We start from the raw sequence: 20,670 nt of genomic DNA, 5'->3' as shown, positions 1-20,670 counted from the left end.
TGACTCATATTAGCCGCAGGGGAGGCTTGTGCAGAGCATAGCGCACGGCGGGTGTTTTAACTCACCTCCCCCAGGATCCAGACGCCGGCAGCCATTCTCCTTCCTGTGTATGGAGGCTCTGCACCCTCCGCCCCGTGAGACCGCCGTCTGTCGTCATGACATCAGCCGGTGATCTCACTACAGGGTTACAGCGCCACCCAGATGGCGGAGGGCTGCAGCGCTGGACCTCAGAGAGGTGAGTAAGTGCAGGGGCTGCTGCAGGTTCTCTAGCAGCATGATTTTTTTCCCCAGGTTTTAGGGTCTTAAAGTCTTTCAAAGAAATTGCACCACTGTTAAACCTTAAAACCCGGAAAGAATCATATCGCCAGTAGAGATGTCGCGAACCTCCGATTTTCGGTTCGCGAAATTCCGCAGAAGGTTCGGTTCGCGGAAAAATTCGCGAACCGCAATAGACTTCAATGGGGAGGCGAACTTTGAAAAATAGAAAAAATTATGCTGGCCACAAAAGTGATGGAAAAGATGTTTCAAGGGGTCTAACACCTGGAGGGGGGCATGGCGGAGTGGGATACATGCCAAAAGTCCCGGTGAAAAATCTGGATGTGACGCAAAGCAGCGTTTTAAGGGCAGAAATCACATTGAATGCTAAATTGCAGGCCTAACGTGCTTTCAAACATCTTGCATGTGTATACATCAAACAGGGAGTGTAATTAGAGTACTGCTTCACACTGACACACCAAACTCACTGTGTAACGCACCGCAAACAGCTGTTTGTGTAGTGACGGCCATGCTGGACTACTGCGCAACATGGCGTGATTGCTCTTCCTCACTCAGTGATGTCAGGTAATGTGTGACTTCCTTCTCAACTTACCATGGCATTGTTAAAAAGCTTACGTTTTGTTTTTAATTTACATTTTCTACTTGCTGTGTACTTTTTCAGTACCGCTACAATGAGAATCCTGTGGAGGCGGGCAAGTCTGCCATTGTGACCCCGGGTAATGGCCGGGGAATGAGAGGTTTGAATCCGGTGTGGAGCCTGAGCAACGGCTACCACTACACATCCAAGGAGGGCAGCGGGCAGGCATGCACGCCTGCCTGCCCCGAGGTAGTGACCAAAAATAACAATACAGGAGGAGGACTTTCGAGGCCCTGCTGTGTATTTGAAATGAATGTACTTTAACCCTCCTGGCGGTATAAAAAAATACGCCAGGAGGCAGCGCGGCAGTTTTTTTTAAATTTTTTTTTTTTCCTATATCATGTAGCGAGCCCAGGGCTCGCTACATGATAGCCGCTGCTCAGCGGCATCCCCCCGCCCTCTTCGATCGCCTTCGGCGATCTCCGATCAGGAAATCCCGTTCAAAGAACGGGATTTCCTGGAGGGCTTCCCCCGTCGCCATGGCGACGGGCGGGTTGACGTCACCGACGTCACTGACGTCGGGTCGTCATTGGGAGTCCCGGGCCACCCCTCGGCGCTGCCTGGCACTGATTGGCCAGGCAGCGCACGGGGTCTGGGGGGGGGGGGGGGCGCGCCGCATCGTATAGCGGCGATCGGGCGCGCGGCGGCGGCGATCGGGGTGCTGGCGCAGCTAGCAAAGTGCTAGCTGCGTCCAGCAAAAAAAAAAATTAAACAAATCGGCCCAGCAGGGCCTGAGCGGCACCCTCCGGCGGCTTACCCCGAACTACGTTCGGGGTTACCGCCAAGAAGGTTACATCCTTTAACGAGAACCAGTTATGGCGGGCAAAGATGACACCCCATTCCTTTCACGAGAATCATATGGAGGCGGGCAAGTCTGTCATTTGTGACCCCGGGTAATGGCCGGGGAATGAGGGATGGAATCCGGTGTGGAGCCTGAGAAATGGCTACCACTACACATCCAAGGAGGGCAGCAGGTAGGCATGCACGCCAGCCCCGAGGTAGTGACCAAAAATAACAATACAGGAGGCGGACTTTCGAGGCCCTGCTGTGTATTTGAAATGAATTAACTTTAAATCCTTTAACGGGAATCAGTTATGGAGGGCAAGTCTGCCATTGTCACCGCGTGGAATGAAGGTTGGATTGCGGCCCGAAGTGGGAGCCTGCTGAGACCCATGCTGTAGCTGCCCTGACCGTGCTTTGCAGACCAGGCATCTGTGGTCAGATGGACCCTTGAGCCAGCGGAAGACAAACCAAGTCGAAAGCATTTGCCAAGAATGTTTTACGGAGGGCAAGTTTTTTTGCCCTTTTTTTAAATTTTTTGAAAATGATAGATGTTTGTATTTTTAAATTGTTTGAAAGTTTAGATGGTTGTATTTTTAAATTGTTTGAAAGTTTAGATGGTTGTATTTTTAAATTGTTTGAAAGTTTAGATGGTTGTATTTTTAAATTGTTTAAAAGTGTATCCATTCTTCCTCCCCCCAGCCACGAACAATACCATGGGAACGTGGAGCAGCAGAAGCCCCCTGTGACGGCTGCCACGGTTGTTCTCCGCTGCTTGTCTTTTGAGGGGTCCTTCTTTTCCTCAGGTGTTCTTGCCATAGCTGTTTGTGCCTTCTCTCCAGGTGCCTTCGTAAAGCACTTGTCCCTACGTGACAGTTGGCCTTTCCACGGCTCAATTTTTGCTGGCAGAGACAACAGATGGCTTTGCTCCGATCTGAGACACACACGTGAAAAAATTTCCAAACCGCTGAGCCCCCCTGGGGTGATGGCGCTACGGTGGCATCAGCAGCAGCTGACGTTGAAGGGCATGTGTGCTCCCTGGCCATAGCTGGCGATACATGGCACCGGACACTGCCCCCAGCTGTTTCTGAGGACGAGCTCCCTCTGCTTCTATCATGGAGTCGTCTCCTCCTACTCCTCTCTGACTCCTCCTCTGAACTGTCCCCCTGGTCATCTCCTCTACCGGGAACATATGTGGTATCCGTATAATCGTCATCATAATCCTCCTGGCCAGCTGCACTTTCCTCAGACACCTCCTCAAGTGCACAAACTTCAGGTGGTCCACCATCATCCCCATCCACACACGTTACGTCCATACTATCGCCACCTAACTCAGACGTATGAGGTGGTGTACCTGCGCCTTCTTGTTGTTGTTGCAGTAGTGGCTGGGAATCAGTGATTTCACCACCACCACCACCAAATAACTCCTGCGAAGTGTCAAATGCAGCGGATGTGGTGCTTGTTGTAGCGCTGGTGGCTGTGGGAGATGAGGTGTTCTGTGTTAAATACTCAATCACCTCCTCACGATTTTGGGAAGTGATGGCACGTGCCTTCTTCTGAGCACTGTATTTTAGGGCAGGTCCGCATGAAATCACAGCAACACCACCTCGCACAGCCACAGACCTGCCGGTGCCTGGTGGCCTTCCTCTGGGTCTGCCTCTACCTGGTTTGTCCATTTTGTCCATCTCGGGGGTATGCTAGCTATATGCAGTGAGGTGGGTTCTCACTCAACACAACAGGTAGTTAGATGCAGTGAGGTGGCCAGGTGGGTTCACACTCAACACAACAGGTAGTTAGATGCAGTGAGCTGGGTTCACTCAACACAAGGCTAGGTATATGCAGTGATGAGGTGGGTTAAGTAAACACAACAGGTACTGGGTAGTTAGATGCAGTGAGCTGGGTTCACTCAACAGTAAAGGTACTTAAGATGCAGTGAGGTGGGTTCTCACTCAACACAACAGGTAGTTAGATGCAGTGAGGTGGCCAGGTGGGTTCACACTCAACACAACAGGTAGTTAGATGCAGTGAGCTGGGTTCACTCAACAGTAAAGGTACTTAAGATGCAGTGAGGTGGGTTCTCACTCAACACAACAGGTAGTTAGATGCAGTGAGGTGGCCAGGTGGGTTCACACTCAACACAACAGGTAATTAGATGCAGTGAGCTGGGTTCACTCAACACAACGCTAGGTATATGCAGTGATGATGTGGGTTAAGTAAACACAACAGGTACTGGGTAGTTAGATGCAGTGAGCTGGGTTCACTGAACAGTATACAGTAAAGGTACTTAAGATGCAGTGAGGTGGGTTCTCACTCAACACAACAGGTAGTTAGACTTAGATGCAGTGAGCTGGGTTACTCAACACAACGCTAGGTATATGCAGTGATGAGGTGGGTTAAGTAAACACAACAGGTACTGGGGTATATGCAGTACTGGGTAGTACAATGTGCAGCTCCCTGTCACACACACAGGCAGTCAGTCACTGAATGTGCTGGGCTGCTGGCAGTGGCACACACACTATCAATTAGCAAGGCTGTGCATGCAACAAAAGTGTCAGAAAAAAAAATGTACAGGTTGAGCTCTGAAAAGAGCTGTTGCTGGGTGCTTTAAAAGCAATATTAATCAGTCAGGAACAAGCAAAGCAGCCTAGAACCTAACTAATCTGTCCCTAAGAGAAAAAGTCTGCAGCAGCTGTCCCTTTCCTCTCTCGAGCAGGCACACGAGTGACTGTAATGGCCGCCGGAGGCTGCCTTATATAAGGGGGGGTGGGGCTCCAGGGCTTACTGTAGCCTGAATGGCTACAATGCGCCTGCTGACTGTGATGCAGAGGGTCAAAGTTGACCCTCATAGAGCATTATGGGGCGAATCGAACTTCCGGAAAAGTTCGCCTGGCGCAGGCGAACGCGAACCCCCAATGTTCGCCTGGAACCGTTCGCCGGCGAACCGTTCGGTACACCTCTAATCTCCAGGGAGGTTAAGAAAAATTGCTAAAAAAAAAATGGTACAGGCAGCACTTTTCAATTTTCTTAAAATAGAAATGCTTTAGTGAGAACACCCTCATAGGATGACACTGCTTTAGCACTTTGACGATCGCTGGCGAAAGGCAAACTGAGGGCAACTGCTCAAAGTGGACTAACCCGAAGTCCAACCTTTTTGTATAAAATACCCACTTTCACAACCGAAAGAGGGGGAAATAGCTCCTTTTGGGTGATGGCAATGCTATAATATTTCATTAAGGAAAATCTCAGTTGCTCCGGAAGTTTATACGGTGCATTAGTACCCTTTTGGACATTCATTTTAGTAGGAAAAACAGAATGATCACCATCTCTATAAATGAAACTGGACTTCTCACATTTAATTATGCATAATAACCATACAATTCTGCACAGGCAGTCTGTTGTTAGCACATTTCCTGTAACTTAATGATCATTGTTGTGTGAGCATTTGCTTTGTTAAAAAAATAAAAAATGAAATGGTTATTTTCCTGCCTGTGAAGATCTGGAATAATATCTGTTCATTATTCAACAAGAATATTTTCTTCCTGTAGAACAGTAGATGTAACATGTAATGCAGTTTTGGGAATTTGGCGTTTTACTTCAGTTCAAGGAGTTTGAGAAGCATGAAATACTGTATTTTATGCTAAATTGTATTACATGTAATTTACCTGTGTGTATACTTTCCGTGTGTCCATGTGTACAAATTAAAGATTAATTTATTGCAAAAGTTTGCTTTCTTAAAACAAAGTATTTGCGATAATTCAGGTTGGAGTGAGCTTGAGATGTCTCCCAGTGCATCCTGATGTATATATGCAAATTAACCATTGTTGCCCTTAGAAGCTAAACACACCTCCAGATCCGCTGGAATGCAATGATGTGTCAGCTTGTTAATTTGTAAGGGGGCTTTTAGGACCATTGTAGCCCCTCACACACTCCAATGAGTTCTGGTTCACCATGAGCTTGCTAGTTAGTTTGTATTTACTGCAAAATTACTTTTCTTATGTTATCTCACCTTTCATTCTCACCTCATCGATAGTTGTGTGAAAAACAAACACCATTATCCCCTGACTTTCTCTATATTTGCATCAGTGGTGCTCGGATACCCCTTTTTTAAAATCCGAATAGATTTGGATACCCAGATATCTGGATCCGAATCGTATATCCGAATCCAAACTTTTGGGTATCTGAGTAGAATCGGATATCCGAACGCAATATCTGGTCGGATTCAGATATCCGGATTGAAAACCGGAAGTGGCCTTTAAAATGCTTCCAAAACGGTTAGGAAGGTAAAAAATCTCTTTCTCTCAGGGATTTTTGCCATTGAAGGTGATTTTGGCTTCTGCTCGGATATCTGAACTAACTATCCGCCCGGATTTCGGATTCTAGATGGGAAATCCAAGTTTGCTCGGATAGCCTATTCGGATTTTAAAAAATATCCGAATTGCTAGTCAAAGTTCAGATAGTGGAAAATATTATCTGGGTAACTCGGATATCCGAAATCTTGCTGAGCAGCACCGATTTTCATATTAACACTTTTTTTTCCAAATTTAGTACAGTAGAATTTCGTTATAGTAAACTCCTATATAGTAAACATAGTCCTTAGGTCCCAGCAAATGTGTCTGTATAAATAATCTATGCATGACCACTTCTGATATAGTAAACTACTTTTCCTGGTCCCTTGGAATTTACTATAAAGGGATTCTGCTGTAATAAGACAACCTGAGTAAACACTTTAATCATGGGTGTCACACTCAATCACATAAGGGACCGAAATCTAAAACATAGTCTAAGTTGTGGGCCAAATTGTTTATTAGGATTTAACATTTATTGTCTCATACTTAAGGTAACCATACACTGGTCAATTTGCCATCAGATTCGACCAACAGACAGATCCCTATCTGATCGAATCTGATCAGAGAGGGATCGTATGGCTACCTTTAATGCAAACAGATTGTGAACCGATTTCAGCCTGAAACCGTTCACAATCTGTGGTGGTGGTGGTGCTGCCGCCGCTTCCCCCCATCCCGCATACATTACCTGCTCCGCCGGCGCGACTCCCGGGTCTCCACTCTTTTTCTCCGCTCTGGTCTGGTCTCCGGCATGCTTCCCTTCTAGTTTAATAAATGTTAGCACTTGTCTTGGATGCAGGGCATGCATTTTTCAGTCTTTCAGAGGCGGTGTATGCCTGTGCGATTAACCATTCAATTGCAGCATGTGTTTAGGGATGCGCAGCCTTTCCCCCCACCTTTCCTCAACTTTGCAACTATGTAACTGTCAGGTTAGCTGCTCCCAGCCCCTCCTCCTAAGTTTCCTGTTTGCATGATAAGTAGTAGCAGATTTGCATATGCTTTGTATCTGAATTGAATGCGAAGTGTGTAGAAAGTCTATATAGGTGCTACACACTGAGCTGGTGGTCATTTCAGATGCAGCCTTAGTGGTATGCGCTGGCATTCTCCTCGCTGTTCTACCAAATGTAAGTTACACATTTTTTTCTGCTTAGCTGCTCCCGAGGTTTTAAATTTAGGTTAGGTCACTTGCCCGGAGGTCTGCCTCACCGTGGCGCAAGTGTCTAGTATAATATACTTTGCATGCAAACCATATTGGAAGCTAAAGTACCTCCTAGTTTAATAAATGTTAGCACTTGTCTTGGATGCAGGGCATGCATTTTTCAGTCTTTCAGAGGCGGTGTATGCCTGTGCAATTAACCATTCAATTGCAGCATGTGTTTAGGGATGCGCAGCCTTTCCTCCCCCCCACCTTTCCTTAACTTTGTAACTATGTAACTGTCAGGTTAGCTGCTCCCAGCCCCTCCTCCTGAGTTTCCTGTTTGCATGATAAGTAGTAGCAGATTTGCATATGATTTGCATCTGTATTGAATGCGAACTGTGTAGAAAGTCTATATAGGTGCTACACACTGAGCTGGTGGTCATTTCAGATGCAGCCTTAGTGGTATGCGCTGGCATTCTCCTCGCTGTTAATATTTAATTACTCTAGAGTTGCTTTGGGACTCCTCTGATCCTCCTGACAGCATTCTCTATGCTGCATACCTCTGGCTCGGAATGCAGGTCACATGATTATAAACTGGAGGATATGGAAATATAAAGCGGGCAGATGCTTGGAAGAACAGAAGAGACTGACATCGCTGGAGCAGGTAAATATTACACTACTCGGCAATGGCTTCGATTCATAAAAAGCAGTGTGATAAAAAAAATCTTGTCGGGAAAATACCGCACTCGGTATTTTCCCAGTCTGTGTGCTAATTCATAAAGATTTACCCAGCTGCCGTTGAAGGTCGGTAAATTACCACAGCCCATTGAGCGGTAAAATAGAGCAGTGTGGCGATATCTCTCATTTGCCCTGCACAGATGACTCACCCAGACGGCTCTGCACAAATGACTCGCACTGATGACTCACAGACTTTCCCTGCCTGCACAGACGACTCACTCAGACTTTCCCTGCCTGCACAGATGATTCACTCAGACTTTCCCTGCCTGCACAGATGACTCACTCAGACTTTTCCTGCCTGCACAGATGACTCGCACAGACTTTCCCTGCCTGCACAGATGACTCACACAGACTTCGGCTCCCTGCACTTTGCATTGTTAACACCTCACCAGAGGTGTTTGTAACTTTTGTCAGTAACTATCGTCAGGCTTACCACTTGTTGAAGGCTTTATGAATTGACATTTGCTGATGTGTTGGAAGTAACTACAGCCAAGTCGGTAATTTATCTCTCTTGTCGGTAATTGTAGTTTTTCATGCGGTAACAGCCTTTATGAATTGACACATTGCTAAGTGGTCGGTAAAGTCTGCATTGAGGCCAATGTGGGAAGAGGGTACTGGTGGGAAAGGTGTGTTTTACCAGCCACCCTAGGGGGGGTTGGACCCCAAGAGGGGACCCCCTGTTAATTTTGCTGGGAGGTCCCATGGGTGGTTGCAACTGCTGCAAATGTTTCAAGCAGAAGCACCGTCACCGTTGTGTTCTCTGGATGGGAAGGCAGCATGCCGTCATTCTTTTACTGTTTACAAAGATGCACATTTGAAGCACAAGGACCCCATAAAATTGGCATGGAGGGCAGCATTTGGCCTGCAGGCCTTGAGTTTGATACCTGTGCCTTAAAGAGAATCTGTATTGTTAAAATCGCACAAAAGTAAACATACCAGTGCGTTAGGGGACATCTCCTATTACCCTCTGTCACAATTTCGCCGCTCCTCGCCGCATTAAAAGTGGTGAAAAACTGTTTTAAAAAGTTTGTTTATAAACAAACAAAATGGCCACCAAAACAGGAAGTAGGTTGATGTACAGTATGTCCACACATAGAAAATACATTCATACACAAGCAGGCTGTATACAGCCTTCCTTTTGAATCTCAAGAGATCATTTGTGTGTTTCTTTCCCCCTGCAGCTCTCTTCCACTGAAGTGTCAGGCTGTTTCTTCCTGCAGAGTGCAGACAGCTCTGCCTGTATGTAATTCCTCAGTATGTGAAAGCCCAGCCAGCTCAGATGAGGATTTATCCAGCTTGTAAAAGATAATAGAGCAGAGAGAAGCTGAACTAATCTAAATAATACACAGGCAGTGTGCAGAGAGGGGCCTGGAGGGGGGAGATGCATCAAAGAACCACAACACTGAAGAACTTGGCAGCCTTCCAGACACAGGCTGACAAGTCTGACAAGAGAGAGATAAGTTGATTTATTACAGAGATGGTGATAGTAGAACGTGCTGCAGTAAGCCAGGACACATTGGAATAGCTTTTGGAACTTGTAGGATGATAAAAAACAGGATGCAATTTTTGTTACGGAGTCTCTTTAAAGGGACACTATCGATTAACATGTTATTTTTCAATTGAGATAGGAAATGTTTGGGAAGTGCTGCCAAGTACTGGTGTATACATTTCATTGCTTATCTGATTACTGTTATCTAATTCCTTTCACATTTGCTGAAATTCTGATGGCATGAGACATTCCAAACATAGCTAAAATCTACACACAATGAATTACAGCTTTTGCTCTGATATTTAACATGAATAGTGGAAAAATGTTAAAGGGACTCAAAACATCTCTCATAGGCATGCCTTTAAGACTCCGACCAGTACTGCAAAGTACTTAAAGATGCATACCTTTCTGTAGCTTGTGCTCTCTTCTTTCATTTGATGCCTGAATCGCCATTCTACACCAAATAGTTTTCCTTTGATTTCAATTTACAAATCGCGGCTGCCATATGTTATAACTTCTGGGTCACCCTTGTCTTCTCTGTTAGAGTAGTGCATCGCTGAATGAAGCAGGAAGAGTAAGTGACACGCATGGCCATTGCAAGAGGCTCCTCCAGAGGGGTCATAGCACGACTTTGTTGGAAGTCGTCTGGCTTAACCACTTCACCACTGAGGGGTTTTACCCCTTGAACACCAGAGCAATTTTCACCTTTCAGCACTCTTTCCATTCATTCGTCTATAACTTTATTATTACTTATCGCAATTAAATGAACTATATCTTGTTTTTTTCGCCACCAATTAGGCTTTCTTTAGGTGGGACATTATGCCAAGAATTATTTTATTCTAAATGTGTTTTAATAATGTTTGGCGCCAATATTTTATTTGGAAATAAAGGTGCATTTTTTCAGTTTTGCATCCATCCCTAATTACAAGCCCGTAGTTTATAAAGTAACAGTGTTATACCCTCTTGACATAAATATTTAAAAAGTTCAGTCCCTAAGGTAACGATTTATGTTTTTATTTTATTGTATTTTTTTTTTAATTACAAAAATAAATAAATTGGGGAGTGTGGGAGATAATGAGTTAAATTTATTGTGTAAAACAAATGCATTTGTATATGTAAAATGCTTTAGGGTGTAGTTTTACTATTTGGCCACAAGATGGCCACAGTGAGTGTGTTGTCATGCGACCTGTAAGCGTCCGGAAGGACGCTTACTGGAAGAACTACGAGGCTTGGAAAATCACAATGATTGCGCTGTTTCTCATAGAAGCAGCAGATCATTGCGGGGGCTTAGATCAACGAACGGGAATGGATTTTCCTGTTCATTGATCTCCGGGCGAGCGCGTGGCAGTGTGCACGAGCGGCGGGAGGGTGGACAGCGGCAGTAGCGCAGGAGGTACGGATTTCTCCGTCCCTTGGTTTTTTAGAGGGGGAAAAAGGGAAGGAGAAATTCGAACCACGGGGGGTAAAGTGGTTAAAGGCATGCCCATGAGAGGTGCTCGGAGTCCTTTTAACACCGCTACTTAGACATTATTTGTACGTTGTCATTTTAGAACACTTGGGCATTGATAGTATTCCTTCAAACATTTTCTGAATGCTCATTTGATTTATTGAATGAAAAATGACACCAATGGGTCTATTTCCAAGGGCCCATATCCTCTATTGAAATAAATAGGCTGCGATACTACCTCAATCAGCATGACAGAATGATCCCCAGCCTTCTGATCATCAACACTCTCACCTGTGTTAGAGTAGGGCAAGTTATGTTTGGACAGACCCAATGCAGTACATCCATACACAAAACCTTAGAATGAGCTCAGAAATGGCAGCTTTCATAATCTCTCAGTATAGGCCTACAAATGCAGACAACCAGAATAACAGCTAGGAAACTAGCTTATTTTATCTTCTACAGGCTTCCTTTAAAGTAAGCATATCAAAACAAAGATGAACGCTGTCCCAACTGATTTTTCTTTTTTTTAAACACAAGCTCTGAGGCCATCATTCTTATATTTGCTAACTTCTGTATTTTGTGAGACCTGACATGAAACCACTGTGGAGACTTCTGACACTTAGTGGTTACATGTCTTTTTTTGAGGGGTCGGTAATTCATAAAAAGCTTCAGCATAGTGAAAGTAAACTTGCCTGAAGGTTACGTCTTTAACAAGTCAGCCCCTTTACTCATGACTTTACAGAGTCCATGTAAACTGTGAACAATGCATACAGTGAAAAAAACTGCACATTATGCTGTAGTTTTTATTAGGTTAAAGAGGACTAGAAGAATTGCACACACATTTGTTTCAATGGTATATCTTTTTAATGCCATATCAAGTATGATCACATATTAAATATACACATTACACAATTGTGAAGTCCATAATTGCAAAAGAACATTTTAATAAATAATTGTAAAAAGGGAGTGCACTTTGTATTTGTTTTTATAAAGCATACCAATCACCTGCAATGAGAGCCATTGTGTGATGTAACCCAGAATCCATCCCATAGATTGCTTAGGGACCACTGACCTCACAGCTGTGCTTAGCAGTACTGTTCTGATTCATCAGCAAATCTGGAGTCAGCATTGTTAGAAAAACTGGCTTAGCTCACAAATGGAAACTGAGGTACAAAAGTTCTCTTGGGGTGGAGATTATAAATGGTCTTGTAAACCGGAGTTGAATTTATTGTGTTAAAAAGATCTGCCGTCAGGTGGCATAAATATTAACTCTTGCATGGACCACATCATATCCATCATATCATAAGACAGGTAGCCCTGAATCCGAGGCAGGTATTTTAAATCTTTAGAGAACACAGAGGAATGTTCTGTGCATAATCACATACCTCTGTGTCTCTGTATTGCTGGCTCTAGTCGTCCCCCCCCTCTCAGGGGCTGCTGTGCCCCCCTGAAAAAAGCACCAGGCTAGCGACAATCTGCTTGTCGCTAGCCTTCTATTTACCTGCAGGTTGTCATTGTATCTGGGCTCCCCAACCTCTGTCCCCACCGCTGCCCGCCTCCATGAGCTTCCTCCAATCGGAAGCTAAGCCACGACCCAGGAAGTACCTTCCAGGTCGCTGCTTAGCTTCCGATTTGAGGAAGTTCACGGATGCAGGCCACCTTGAAGATTTAAAATACCTTCCTCGAGTTCTCTTTAAGGCCCTTACCCACTATGCGATTTTTCTGACAATTGTTTGAGCGACAAGCAATCGTTTCCGTGATCTTTCAACTTGGGTTCAGGCACACGATTACCCAAACTATGTTTGGCAACATACGGTGATAACTGTCATGGTAGATTGGATCTTTACAATTCCTGACAACTCCCACTCACAGCACCGCAATTGTTTGAACTCTAGTTCTCGCCCATTGTGTGCACCCACTGGCAGGGAGATGGACCGGGGAATGTCGCAGTGATCCATCTTCCTGCGTCGTTAGGTGAGGTTAGCAGTTAAGCAGGTGTGAGATGGTAGATGCCTATGTGCACCCACCAAAAAATCATTTTCTTTGCTGTAGGTGAATACGAGACCATAAACATTCAATCGCGTACTCAATAAGTTCTCAGCAATCTGCATTACAGTCCAGGAAAGCCAGCTGATAGTTACACGATTGCCACCTAATCATTCCTGAAATGTTTTTAATAAATTCAATGCAGGCTTCTAGGATCACTTATGTTCTCCAGTTTGGGAGAACCTCAATCAGTGAGACCTACAGTCACTTCCACTGAATGGAGCTATTAGCTACCCTTTAATCATTGTTCCGAGGATGCCAGACCCTTCAAACACACATGGACATGAAAAAGATTGACTTGCATGTCATTTAAACAATAAATGAATGCATCTCTGCCCCAGAGAAAGGAAAATAAAAAATGCAGCAATTCCTACTGGATCAAAACAATTCCCATTTGTTTCCAGCGAGGAAAGAAATGTGTACTTTTGCATTTAAAGGATTTAAAACATTCTCATATGACATTATGCTATTTTTTTCTTCCTATGATCTACCTTTAGATTTGACATTCTGTTAAAGTTGCCCATGTACAGATACTTTAACCTGACAAGCATCTACAGCCTGCCTATAATCTTCACACTAGCCTATAGGTATTGCAGAGTATTGCCATGATTATTTGCCCTGATTCAGCTAACAAACTACCGCCAAAGGTATGATGATGCCAAAACCAAGAGGCTACCTTAATGCTTGCTGAAGAATCTCTATCCTACCGGATCAGGTTTTTTGGTGAAAAAAGAGCTTCCCTTAATGACAGAAGACCATTCTTGCAGCAGTCACCCAAAAAGTGTCACATCTATGGTTACAATTTTGGTAAAAATGCACAAGAGCAGTTCACACCTGAAAAAACTGAATGACGCACAAACTAGAACGTTTTACACAGAAATTATCAGTAGGGATGTAACAGATATTAGCTGCTACCTCTGAGCTTAGAAACAATGTAAGTAAACAGAAAACAAAACCTGGACTGTGCAATCTAAATAAAATTTTTAGCACATGGCCAAAGTACAGTATTACGGAAAAGAGAAGAGCATCAGGATGTCTCCGTGAAATAAAGTGATCCTCCAAACAATGGTGATTATATCCTTGAAAAATAATAATTCAAGGAACTCAACTGCATGAGATTAAACCACTTACTGCACAATATTTGCAGGGAGTTGAGAGGAATATATCAGAGTGCAATAATCTTATACTACTATTTTTCACCTATGCTCTCTACCTTTAGCTGTCATTCTACATTATTTGTGGCTGTAAGGGCAATCAAGACTATCTGTACAGCCAGTGTTCTATCACAGGTGGCGGTTTATTAGCTTGAACTGCTCAGGATATCACATACATACACACCGTGTTCTTACAACAGTTCACAGTGACATCACATTCATACATAGTGGAAGTTAAAGTAGCATAATGTGACGAGGCAGGATCCCATTATACCAAGGGCTCCACCATTCCTCAGATAATTCTGCCATTGTTTCTGGGCAAAAGTGTTAAAGGGAAGGTAGTCCTTGCATTGTACTGCAGAATTCTCTTAGTATGCGGCTAGCGCAGTAACATTTACCAGTGTGGGGGTTGCCCATTTTAGTAGTCTTCAAAAGGCATCAGTGATGTCAAGTTTTCAGAGAGGGCTTGTTTCCACTGTTGCGACGCGATTTCGGCCGCATTCCGACGCTTGTAAAAACGCATGCGGATGCGTTTCCACATGCGTTTTTACCCGCGATTTCGCCTGCGATTTCGCATGGCAGGGTGCCATGCGAAATTAACCATGACACTGCCAGGGCTAAATAAAATTGAAAAAGGTGCGAAATCGCGGGTAAAAACGCATGTAACAAACGCATGCGTTTTTACTATTAAATACATTAGCGGCGATTCGCACGGATTCCCGACGCAGGCGAAATCGTTGGCTCTTTTGTGCGTTTTTTTCACGCTGAAAAAAACGCACCTCAACAACGCTACAGTGGAAACAGGCCCATCCACTTGTATTACATGTGCGGATCTGCATGCGTTGGACGCATGCAGATTCGCGATAGTGGAAACGAGCCCTCAATGTGTAAAATTGTATGTTTTTGTCAGACACTGAAGTGATGCCTCATCTGGTTTTTGGGTGGTGGGTTCTCATCTTGAAAGTGGTGGGTCGCTTAGGAATCTAAGGAACCCTCATAGCTACTTGCATGTGAAGTTTCAGCCCCCCCCCCTGGATCCCTGCAGGATCTTGGGAGTTGTTCCTTCATCATAACGGAATGGCGATGGTCTGAGGATCTGAAATCTGTTGTTGGAAGCCACTGGTGTTTCCTGCACATCCTGTAAATTTGGGCTCTGTACAAACCACCATATTCGTTTAGGGAGGGGGGGGGGGGGGTGTGGATTTTTACACTGAAGTGCCCAAAAACTACTGTAGGCTCTAGCTTTGCAGTTTCCATTAAAACAAATTTATTTCTTCCCTGCTCCTCTGTATAATACAAGGACTTAATTACCTTTAATAAGCATGGTCAAAACCACAAGCAGTGTAATATGAAGAGCAGCATGAAGAAAAGTAATGGTGCAGTGCTTCGGCACAGGCTGATGAAGCAGCACTATTAAACAGAACACCAAGAAAGTGACCAACCTAACGCTGCTTACACAGACCATCTTGTAACTATGAAAAAGATTTCCGGTTTTATAGCAGCAACTGATAGGAAGCCAAATCACATAGCACCCATGTGGGTGAGAGATATGAGGCAGACCATTGTTCAGTGGAAACTGAAACTGCTCTCTCTCACAGCAACAAATCCTTTAACTACTTTACGATCGCGTCTTGCCAACGGGCGTGACCGCGGCGGCAGCCCCAGGGCCGCCTAACGCCAATTGGCGTCAAGTTCTGGGGCTGCAGTTTTCCAGGGAACGGCCGCACGCATGCGCGATCGTTCCCTGCCGCTTCACGGAATGGAGCTCCGTCAATAGCCTGCTAGCCGCTGATCGCGGCTAGCAGGCTGCTTGTAAATGTAAGGGGAAAGAAATCCCCTTTGTTTGCAAGCGTACAGCGCTGTACAGATCAGCGATCCCCGGCCTCTGTTTGGCCGGGGATCGCCCTCCTCTCATAGGCTGATGGCTGTGAGAGGCGGAACAGGACGGATCGCTGTCCTGTTCCAATTCTTGTGACGGAGGGAAGGGGAGGGAGGAGGACGGGTTGAGAGAGAGCCTCGCTGAGGCAAGTGGAAAAAATAAATAAATAAAGCCTGCAATGATCGGACCCCTCCGGCAGCATGTCCCCTTAGGGACAAAAAAAGGAGGCGAATCCGATCCCTGGGCACCTAAGCTGGGCTGTGCAGAAGGCTGAAAAGCCTGCAAAGCCCAGCAATGCAAACATGAGCTTGGTCTTTGGGGGGGGGGGGGGGGGGGGGGGGGGTTACCACTGCGGCCGTCAAGTGGTTGAACAAAACGCTTAAAAAAAATGCTCAAAACAAAACACTGTTAGAGGTCCAAAATAACTGTAGCCAGAGCATATTCTCTGTAAGAAGTATGAGAACTCTCCTAGATTGTAGTGCAGCAATTGTTCTCTTACTGGTGCTGACTGGAGGGGAACCTGCAAACAGTTACGTCATACACTGCTCAGCCCTCCTCCATCATTGACAGGTGTGAGGATTATCCAGCTGTATATGGTATACATGTTGCCGATTGCGGGATTCCCTATTGTCAGCATTAATGTTGAGATGCTGAGGAAAATAATTAAAGAGGAACTCCAGCCTAAACAAACATACTGTCATTAAGTTACATTAATTATGTTAATTAAAATAGATAAGTAATATAATCTCTTACCCACACTGTTTTAAAAGAACAGGCAAATGTTTGATTTCATGATGGCAGCCATCTTATTGGTTGAAAGGAGGTGACAGGGAGCATGAGACAGTTCCAACTGTCCTGTGACCTGAGCACCTCTACCAGTTGCTAGGCAACGTGAACAACAACATAGGAAATCCCATCATGCTCTGCACATTTTTCTTTGATGGGTGGAGCTTAGCTAAAAATGCAGCTAAAAACGATGCTTTGGTAAGAACAACAAAGTTCTGGTGCTGTGAAACTGTTAAAGAAACACCAAGCCTTTTTGGTTCTGCCGAGTAGATTTTTAGTCCGGAGGTTCACTTTAACACTATTTTAACTGAAATCACAGGTGCAGTTCTTAGTCAAGAAAATTCACACTGGCTATCTTTGGAACTTTCAAGCTAGTAATCTTTTAAATGTGTTTTGAGCATTTTTTTTCACGATTAAAAACTGGAAAATGGAACTTGTTTCTGGTTTAATTACAGTTTCTAACATTGCAGATATTTTGCAATCGAAGACACTGCAGTCTGACTGTCAAAAAATAAAACAAACAATCTTGTGACACTTTCCTAAAGGTTACCTCCATTGTAATCCTATTCTTGGCCTAACAAACTAGCAAAGGGACTTTATTTCAGACAACCAAACTCACATGCCATTTTTCTCAAAACATTCAACACTCTGTTATATGAAAACCAGCTTCAGCATAGCACCATCCAACCTCACTATAGGGTCATAAAGTCTGGATGAAGGTACAATGGGGTGTGAGAAAGGCCTTTATTTTAGGTGACTGAATAAATAAGCGCCTTGCAACTTCACAATTTCAAAATACTGAGAAATCAAAAGTACAGGCACCTCATTTCCTGCCAAGGTGTGACTTCTGATGACAGGACAATGGGCATGCCTTATGTGCTTCGAAGACCTTCAGGTTAAAATGGTGTAGCTTTCTATATAGTGGCCTGTTGGTCATGATCACCAAGAGAAGCAATTGTAAATGTTTAACCTTCTGGTCAAAACTGCTACAGATACTTCAGATCCTCCTGTTGTCACCAAAAATGAATGCTCCATGAGCTACTTATGACAGGTGACACTTTAACCTGAGCAAAACAAAAATATAAATGTGATAAGGTACTTTATAAAGGAGTATTGGTTAGAAAGAAAAACATACACGATTCCTTTTTTAATAATAATAATAAAAAAATCCTCAATAAAACACTACTGTAATTAATACTGACATTCAGTCATCTATTGATCAATTCAGTCTTTTTGCTTTTACAGTTCCTCATTAATACCATTTCTTACAAAACAAATACATCCTACAGCTTGCTTATCTTTAAACCCATAATGAGCACTGCAAGTTCCTTAGTTAATTAGCAACAAGTGAGCTAACTTATAATCAATCCATTGGTAAACAAACAAAAAAAGGTAAGAAGCTTTAGGGCATTGCTAAGGTGATAGTTTAGTCAATGCATAAATTAGCAGAGAATTTAGTAAATAAGGTGTTTGATATAGGACTTCCTATCGGGACACTTATAAGTGTGGGAAATCCTACGGTTACATAAGTAAGCGTACTGAACAAAACATGGGGTGAACAGTGCCATGTTATTATTTACATGTTTATATTTACGGTTTACAAGGTCGTTTTTCAGAATGCCTGGGAAACATATACAGGCATTTTTCATTTGGCGGTGGACGACTTTTTTTTATCACTAAATGGTCTCCAAATACACGGTGCTTATTTAGGTGCACTCAACTGCCTCTTGTGAGTGCTGGCAAATTGGCATAAATGGAGATGTCTCACAATAGCATTTTAGTGGTTTTAAACATGGGGGGAATGTTGTGGACCGAGGGCACGGAGGGAGGATTGGGAAAGGCTGTATGGGATCCACTGCCTTCATACACGTTAAAATTAAAGGTACACTTTCATTGTTTAACCATCACCTGGAAAAAATCTGGTCATGATCGTCTAGTGCAAAAATGTAGTGCCTGTAGAGCTGTCCCACAACATCAATGTCATGACAGACCTCTAACGTACAAACTATAAGCAAATGCTTCTTTCTGTCCTTCCTCCACTGTGGGTGCCGCTTGCTCATTTGCTGCTCATCACCCATATCCATAGAGCAGAACATTCTGCTAAACAGTAGCTGAGCAGCATGTCTGTGCAGTGATCATTCCTTAAAGAAAACCTGATATGGGAAAATTAAAAGATTTTATACTTACCCGGGGCTTCCTCTAGCCCCATGAGCACCCATGCGCAACCCTCGCCATCTTCCTGAGTGCCTCCAATTGCCTGGTATCGGTCCTGGTAATGTGGCTCAGTCACTCTTCAATGCATGGACGGAGGCACTCGGGAGGATGGCGAGGAATGCATCGGTGCTCACGGGGCTGGAGGAAGCCCAGGGTAAGTATAAAATCTTTAAGTGTACTCGTCTCGGGTGCATTTCAATGTGCTCATCAGCTATACAATCTTGTTTGTACAATCTCAGTCAGTCTCTGGCTAGCTACAAGCTACAGTCCAGAACGATCACCAACAATCATTCCAAACAACAGTAACTAGCCATTTATACACAGATTATGATTGCATCTGATTCCATATAGTGGACAGAAGCAGACAAAATTCAGTAAAGTTACACACCATAAAATTGTATTTCTTATGTTTGAACATTGTGCCTGAACTCCAGGAGTCAGTCTTGGAGTTGGGCATTTAGAAAAGTCCCGCCCAAAATTGAAAAATGACCAGTGGGCCATACTGCACTGCTGGTGAATTCTGGATAATCTCATTTCTACATACTAACGTGTGTAGAAATGCACCTGGAAGAATTCTTCCAAAATAATAATAAAAAAACTCCCTAACACTAATGCCTACTGGTCATGGAAAATCGAGCCAACCTATTGGGTGTAATGTAATCTCTGTTTAAGAAAAGGTTGTCTGAACCTTGACAGGTTGTCTGAACCTAGGAAGCTCATGTTTATGCCGGTGCCAAAACAAATTTGTGCAGGATACAAATATTTTACGCACATCCATCACATTAATTGTATCGCATATATGAACTTCCATGTGAAGCTAAAGGGAAATGTTAATGCACAAAGTGAATATTTATGTGCTTTATATTTTGTCAGGTCCTTTCAAGTAGAACCTGTACATTAATCACAATAATGAGAAGAATGTAAATAGCTGGTAAGAGTAATAAGGCTTGTGCTGCTGTGACACACTGGGCCCAATTTACAGAAGCCGTAGTAAGCAGTGCTGACCACAAATCAGATAAAATCTAGACTGCACTATTTAAAAAAGATGCAAATGCACCTGCTGTGTCAGTTCATGTATTTATGAACTGTTTCACATATCACTTTGGGGCTGTATGCCCCAGGCAATGGCTGCGGTGATCACCAACACTTAGTTGGGGATGTTAGCCTTTGACAAAAAATGTTTACAATATATTGCTGCAACCTCAGGTATGGTGGCCAGGAGGAAAAAGCCACAAACACATAATAGCTCCCCTTGAGCCACAACCAACCTGCTCAGATTTCAACATTTGGAGGCTTAGGTTTAGAGGAAAGTCTAAGTCATCTTCCCTGTCCCAATGTTGAAGAACAAAGATCTCATTTCCATCTCAGTGTCCCAGCACCTGTCAATCATGCTTGTCAGGCTCTGCTAAGCCAAAGGATCACATCGGAAGTCAGACCTACCATGCACTGAGGCATGTTTTAGCTCCAGGGATGACACACAAGGTACTCTAGCATTTATGTGGCCTTACCCATAACAAACATACATACATCATTTGTAGTTGTTTCATGGTTGGATACTATGGAGTACAGCAATCTACTCTGTGCAGCCTAAACGTTTATCAGATGTTTTGATGGTCCAGGTTTCTCTTTGTTTTAGTACTAATCTGTGCTTGCTATGAAGATGAAGCTAACAATACAAAATTGTAGAAGACAAGTGGTTTTCCACCACAAGGATGGATGTGCTTTCCTTTAGACTGCTGGGCT

The sequence above is a fragment of the Hyperolius riggenbachi genome, chromosome 1 (assembly GCF_040937935.1).
Source record: "Hyperolius riggenbachi isolate aHypRig1 chromosome 1, aHypRig1.pri, whole genome shotgun sequence".
Lineage (NCBI taxonomy): Eukaryota > Metazoa > Chordata > Amphibia > Anura > Hyperoliidae > Hyperolius > Hyperolius riggenbachi.
The sequence above is the reverse complement of the archived record's forward strand: the minus strand, read 5'-3'. Positions refer to the sequence as shown.